Source organism: Nestor notabilis, unplaced genomic scaffold, assembly GCF_000696875.1.
Source record: "Nestor notabilis isolate BGI_N333 unplaced genomic scaffold, ASM69687v1 scaffold809, whole genome shotgun sequence".
In the NCBI taxonomy this organism is placed as follows: Eukaryota; Metazoa; Chordata; class Aves; order Psittaciformes; family Psittacidae; genus Nestor; species Nestor notabilis.
Genome location: NW_009944825.1, coordinates 463 through 8,037, shown reverse-complemented (window position 1 = coordinate 8,037; position 7,575 = coordinate 463).

The following is a 7,575-nucleotide window of genomic DNA, read 5'->3' as shown; positions in this document are numbered from 1 at the left end:
GGAAAGTGTCCCTGCCCGTGGCAGGGGTTGGAGCTGGAGGAGCTTTAAGGTCCCTTCAACCCAAACCAGTCTGGGGTTCTGTGATATTTCTAACCCTCCCTTCCACACTGGCAGCTCCAAAGTTGAGGCACCTTCCAGTGCTTCAAAACTGAGCTGACCACACAAGTGTTGTGTTTCAGTCTGCACAAACATTTACCTGTGCATCTCCCCATGCTAACAAAGAGGAACCTTTTCCTCATTCCCTCCAATCATTCTAATCCACCCATCCTGCTAAAACAGAAGAAAATTACTAACAGGCACGGAACAAGCCTCCATATTAGCACAGAGTGGAGGGGGACATGCAGGACCACGCAGACACAGGGCAGAGACTGGCACTACCCCAAATGCACCGTGTTTCCCCATTCCTGGCATTTTACATCTCACATTTCACTTGTCCAACAAGAGCACTGAAATGTGTTGGACAAAAGAAGCACAAACTTCCTATGCTAATTTAAAAACACCTCATCTGGAAAGGTGGCCAGTGCTTAGGAGCCTGTCCAACACCATGGTCCTGGGTCCAGGCTCCGAAGGCTTCCAAGCCCCTTGTATATGTCAGGATTAGGCCCAAGGTTGCACTTCACAATCTCCCAGTTTGTCTCTTCGGGTAACTATTGTGCCATGAAGATGTAAACAAACATAAAAGTCAAACCCAGAAGCCTGTATTAGACTCACCATCTGTGCAGCCAGAAATACTGCCTAGCACCTGAGTAAACAGGCCAAACATAAATTCATGGTTATGGAGAGGAACTACTCCGTGTCAGACTATTGGCAGATAAAAGACAAGCACATTTAAGCTTTAGATATTTGTGGGGGATGAAGTGATGAAAGAGGAGGAGGAAATAAGGATGAGCAAATGCACCAAAAGGAAAATGAACCCAAATGCTGTCCCCGTGTCTGAACTGAACAATGAGCGCTCCTCTCATGGCTCTCACTGCTGATGGCTTAAACTTTCCTCTGCCCTGCTTTACGCTCTTGCATCACTCTGAAGTTGTGGATGAGACCAGGAACAGACGAGAGTATACATGGGGCTATTCCTGTGTCACCTGAAATTGCCATCAGATCAAAAGGAAGGAGTTGGATGAGTTCAGATGAGGACCACGTTACCCAATCTCACCATCCCAGCCTCACCACTGATGAAGGAGCAGAACCTGCTCTATCATCTCACCTCCAAGTGTCCAGCTTAACTCCTTATAGCACCAGGAAAAATAACGAGGCACCCAACATCTGCCTTCCCTGGCCATTAGGATTGTGGTATTTTCTTGGCTTACAAAAGTTTCACCTTTATCCTTGTCTCCAAGACATGCAGACAGGTTTTCTTCATCAGACTTCCAAAGGGAGAGGGACAATTTCAGTCAAGTATCTGCAAACGTGCAGTCCACCTACCAACTGCTAATGGGGGAATACTGGAGTGTTATTGTAAGAAATCAGAGACAAGGTGCCCATTTCTTCCAGAAACCAAAGCTGTACAGGAGCTCTGACCATCTTCCCAACCAGGACTATGGAATTGTCTATATTAAAGGCAAAACACGCTAAAAATACGCACAGGAAAGCCTGCTCCCAAATCACAACTGCTGCTCTTTTAATAAATACTCTTCAATTTTGTGCGAGCTATAATTACAGAGCAAATTCTGGACAACCTTTCAGACAGGTCCTTAACATGGTTTTCACTCAGTCTTTATCCCAGGATCAGACTCTGCCACCTCAACCCAGGCAAGTGCTAGTCTGGTGCTATTAAAATTAATAGGACTACTCAGGCTGAAAGAGGCCACTCGGTGTGAGTAAGAGGGGCATAACCTGCTCCCAGCCAACCTGAGCACCAAACACAACGTACTGATAAACTGACAGTACAGAAGAAATCAAACAGGACTCTCTCTTTTTCAGACTTCCACATCACTTGCAAATAACAGTCCTGCATATCCATGTCCTTAACCTGACCACAGACACGTGTTCTGTTAGCTTAACCGAGACACCAGCCTGACTGATTTGGCTTATAGAAACTATTTAACACACACGTTCCAGAGGTGCGTCTGTGTTGTTGCAGTTATGGCTCTCAGCAGTTGCATTACAAACCCTATTTCAAAGGTTTACAACTCTCCTGCAACAGGGACAGTCAAGCTTTCTTCTTTAGGGCTGTGTTATTCTTCACCATTATATCCCCTTAAAAGCTTGAAAATAAAATTCCATTTCCTATCGACTTTGCCCTTCTGTAGACAGCAAACATTGTATTTTGCTGTAGTTTTAGTGCACTTCTACCCGAAATATGTCTCTCTCCTGTTTATTTGCTTCTTTTGAGCACTGACCTGTATCATCACCATCAGTTCCAAAAGAAGCATCTGCACAAATCCGGCAACAGGGGCAGGAGTCACCTTAACCAAGCATCTCACCCAAGGACTACAGCAGCGAAGGGCTAACACAGAGGGAAAGCTACACCCAGGGCACCACTCTGCAAAGCTCATGGCTTATTCCACCCCACCAAGGAAGCAAAAAATAACATCCAAAGGGCAGATTGTATCAGACTTGCCCTGTTGTGGCGTTCCTGAGACGACCACAACCAGCTCCCTCATGCACAGAGCAGACCCCTCTGATGAGCAGGACCTCCCACATGCCCCAGTGACCGGTTTGTGAGCAGAAGTGTTGGCCATGTACAGCTTTTTGGCTGGACAGGGTGCTGGAGCATCCAGTCTAGGTTATGCTTTGCCAGGAAAGGTCAGACCAGGTGATCCTTGAGGTCCCTTCCAACCTGTGATTCTGTGATTCTATGATGCCTCGCTAACAAAGGCAATGTGGATACTTGCAACAGATGCGCTCTTCCATCATGCTCTAGAAATGACCAAAGAATAAGTATTAATTAGCATGGCATTTAACTAGCCAGCATAGTTCCCTTGCTGGAACAGCCTCCCCCTCCAGTTTGCTGCCTTACTGAACCAATTACACCTACACTAATAGCTAATGAGTGGAGGTCTGCTCTCCTGAGCACTGTGCAGAAGCTCAGGAAGGGATCACAGTAGCAACTAGGGCAGAAAAAGGAACAACCATTAACTCCCATCTCACAGATACTGACTGAAGCACAGAAGAATCACAGAATCAATTCAGTTGGAAAAGACCTTTAAGATCATCAAATCCAACCTTTACAACTTGGAAGTCTTGTGTGAATTATTGCTGTGTTCCCTGATGTCCACAGATTTTTGCCTGAAGGACTTTAACCAGTCCTTTCCCTTCACAAACAGCTGGGCAGAGGGGATAATGCTACATCCTGTTCCAGAAGTCTGTTGCCTAACTCACACGTGTTGTACTGAGCATCGTGAGTAGTCTTGTGGGACATGCTCTAAGCAGCACACTCAGATCCCAGCTGTGATTTTGCAGGCTCTTCCAGCTAGTTTGTGTCAGCACGGTCACAAAAGCACCATGTCCCTCACGTTTCCTTCTCCCTCCCTCACCTCTGCCCTCCCAAGATGCCACAACAGCATTTTAAAGGGTTATGACGTGATGGCTTTGGCAGGATACATCTGACAGAACAAGGATTTGAACCCAAATTGCTCATGGCCTAATCCAAGACCAACTTTCCTCTTATCTAAAGGATAGTTCCTAAGGGCAGAGATCCAGTCTCCATGAGGATCACAGTACAATTTGGTACCCTGTAAAAAGGACAATGGCAAAGATTGCAAGGTTATACCTCCTGCCTCCTGTGCAGGAGTACAATTCCCTGCAAGGAAATGATAAGGAACCTTGAAAATTCAACCTTGCAGACTCCTCACCACAGGGAGGACCCTCACTATTATATTCACTTGGTGGCTGGGCAAAATCAGGGCGGTATTTCTTGCCAGTTTTGAAAGCAGAACAAAGTTCCATCTTAACTTCATACCTCCTTAAATAGTAAAACAATTTAGAATGTGCTAAAGCTGTGACAGATTGCACCAAAGCTTCGAATTCTAAATTAATACCAACTTCCCACCCACTGCCTCCCTGGGCAAAATCCTGGAAGGACAGAAGAAGCAGATTAACATTTCAAAGCTGAGCTCCAGCCTTCTCTCAGCTATCACTAGGTCTCCAGGGCAAACAGTCACTTCCCTTGTTGAGCATTCAGGAATGCAGATGGCCCGTTCTTGCTGTGGCAAAATCCCTTAAAGGGATACCGGGATCTCAAGGAACAGGAGTCGAATCTGATGTACTGTAGGAAGGACTCAGTGTAAATCTGAGAATACAGGAAATGTTACACACTTGAAATAAACTTGCAGGCAAACTCAAGAAGGTAACAGTTTAAAGACATGTATTTGCTGAACAGAGGCATCAGATTAATTCTTAAGTGTGAACTACAGGCCACAGTCACTCTAAGAGATTTTGAAACATGAGCAATGGAATATTAACCACTCACAATGCTCAAGTCATTAAAAAACAGGTTTTACTCGCATAAATTCCATTTTCTTTCACCTAAACACTCCAAAAACGGTCATCACTGGACCCAAATCCTAAGCATCACATCTTCATCTACTGCAGTAATGTCATTACTGCGTACTGAAAATCCATACCCCTAATTCCATAAGCCTGATGACTGGTGAGCACAGAGAACTCCTGCATTTAATTGGTTTTGCCTGCATTTATAATACATGGAAATATTCACATGAACCAAGGAGATTCCTCCAGAGGCAATCTCTGCTCTCCATCAACCACAGCCAGCTTCCAGGCCTCAGCACGGATGACACCTCCCCTGCCACAAAGTGCTGTCATTACCTCCACATACATGCCTACTGCCTCTGGAATGCAGTTCGGTATCTCCCGCTCTGCTCTGGCTCTTATTACTTCTTTCGCATGGCGCTTTGAAAGATGTAATTACTACAGAGAAGAGCTGATGAAAGTCCTTCATTTCAAACTGCAAACATGCCTCAAAGATTGCTGTAAGCGTTCTCCGTCACCACAAAAATGGTTTCAGAAATAGTCTGAAGCCTCTATTTTTAAGCTCTGAGCATATTTAGTATTGAGTTCTGGATGCTTCTGACAGACAAGCCTAATGATCAGCAACGTGTGACAAATACATGTATTATCACAATGCCTGAGATGGAAAAAGCCTCTAACAAAGGGATTTGTAAATACACCTCCCTACATGTAACAAGTAACAGCCAGGGAGATGGTTTACGTACAAATACTGCTAGGTTATTTGCTATTATAACTGGTTGCTAATGTAAGAAGCCATTTGGGTATAGAAATACTCATATTAATCAGAATTAATTAGTTATCTGGGAATACTAAAGCCATTTCTTATTAAATCCAGAAAGACACAAGCCTCTAAGGATGGGTAAGAAGAAGGTATCTTCTTCGATGACTAAGAATCGTGTAATTGCATCAGGAGAGTATCTGAATAACACGAAGACATTGATACAGAAAACCAAGTGCTGAGACTGATCTGAAAGAGCTACCCTTTGATAAATGGTGCCAAATCTGAGGGCACAGAGACTGAAACAGTGAAAAAAGATCAAAGCTCCACCATTAAAGAAATGAAAAAGCCAAACAGTTTGACCAGAGACTCTATAGGAATCAGACTTCCCACTTTTGGCTACATCAGATCAGTGGAGATGGATCCCTCTGGACACAAGCAAACCGTGGTGGCTCTGAACTGTGCAAGCTGAGCCATGGTAACCATGAATGTGCATGCTCTTCTGAGTGGAAAACACTTGGCACAGCCAGGTCTCACCACCTTTGGGCACAGAGAGTCCCAGTGTCTTGGCTCTGTGCACCTGAGCAGCTCTGCCCTACCTAGAGGGGCCAGAATGTGTCCCAGCATTCAGCTAACCCCTGCAGCAGCACAACCAGCACCAAGCAAGGCTCAGCCCATGGACCAAGGCTCCATGGGCCACACTGGACCTCCAGCCTCGAGCCTCCTTGCCTGCTGTTCCGAGCTGAGTGTCCCCACGTTGTGACAGCATTGGCCACACTGGTGCAGAGCCTGCGTGCAGCCACCCCACTGGCCAGCCCAGGGAATAGAGACATGGGTCTCATTCAAATCAGCCCAGCACAAAAAGGCTAACAATGCCTTTAAAAAGATGTGGACAGGCTGGAGAGGGTCCAGAGAAGGGCCACAAAGGTGATCCAAGGGCTGGTAAGATGTATGAGGAAAGGCTGAGGGAGCTGGGGCTGCTAAGCCTTGAGAAAAGGCAGCTGGGGGAGACCTTGTCACCATGTTCCGGTATTTTAAGGATGGTTACAAAAAAGCCTTTAAAAAGATGTGGACAGGCTGGAGGGGGTCCAGAGAAGGGCCACAAAGGTGATCCAAGGGCTGGTAAGATGTATGAGGAAAGGCTGAGGGAGCTGGGGCTGCTAAGCCTTGAGAAAAGGCAGCTGGGGAGACCTTGTCACCATGTTCCAGTATTTTAAGGATGGCTACAAAAAAGCCAGTGACTCCCTTTTGACAAGGAATCACATGGAAAGATGGGGTGATGGGCACAAGTTCATCCTGGGAGATCCTGACTGGAAACAAGAGGAAAGATTTTCCCAATGAGAACAATCAGCCATTGGAATAATCTCCCCAGGGAAGTGGTAGATTCCCCAGCATTGGACACTGGGCTGGACAGAGCGCTGGGACAACCAGTCTAGGTCATTCTGTGCCTAGAAAGATTGGACAAGATGATCCTTGAAGTCCTTTCCAACCTGGCATTCTTTGATACCAACTGCTCTTGCTGGGACCATGGCAGCATTAGCATGGAAGACTGCAAGCAGATCAACAGGGACTTAGGACTGAGTATTTTTACACTGATTTGAACTCAAAATGCGGGAATTTTTTTGCAGTTCAGGGTATTAACAGCCCTTCACTAAACATCAGTTTGTTTATGCATTTTATTCCTGAAAAAGATGTGTCACAACTACGTTTAATAAACAAAACCCATAAATAAACCCAAACCATTCTATGATTCTATTATTTAATGGCATTTTTAGACTCTTGAGTATTTACTAACAGGCCTGTCATGAACGCTTTGTTTGAGTAGCCAAATTTACTTGGTATAATAACATTTAGTTAAGATTAGTTTATCTCTGATAGTGTATAAACTGTTTAAGTTATTGCAGACTCACCAACTTGACATATAAAATGCTCATGACCCGCACAACAGGACTCACTACTGAATACAGAAATAGTATGTAGCAGCTTTAATTCACTAAAGAAAGTGCCTGCACCACAGCAGAGTTGACTGTGAGTAATCCCTAATGGGAGGAGGCAGGGAAGAGGATGTGGATGCCTCTCCCATCCTCCCTGTCTGATGAGCACAGACCATACAACAAGGCAGGGCAAAACCTCCAGGAAATATATGTAATGGGAGTCACATGTAAGCCTTAATCAGCTTTGAGAGAGCATTAAGACTTGGCTAATTCTCCTTTTCATTTTAGTGACTTTGGTGATAAAATTACTCAGCTCTGAACTTTTCATAACATCTTTTTCTATGCCATATAGGACATTGTCACGCTTTCCCTTGCAGTGTTTGCCATTCATTTGCACAAATTATACTTTCTTCTTCTTTTACATGCTAAAATGAACAATGAAAATATACAAAG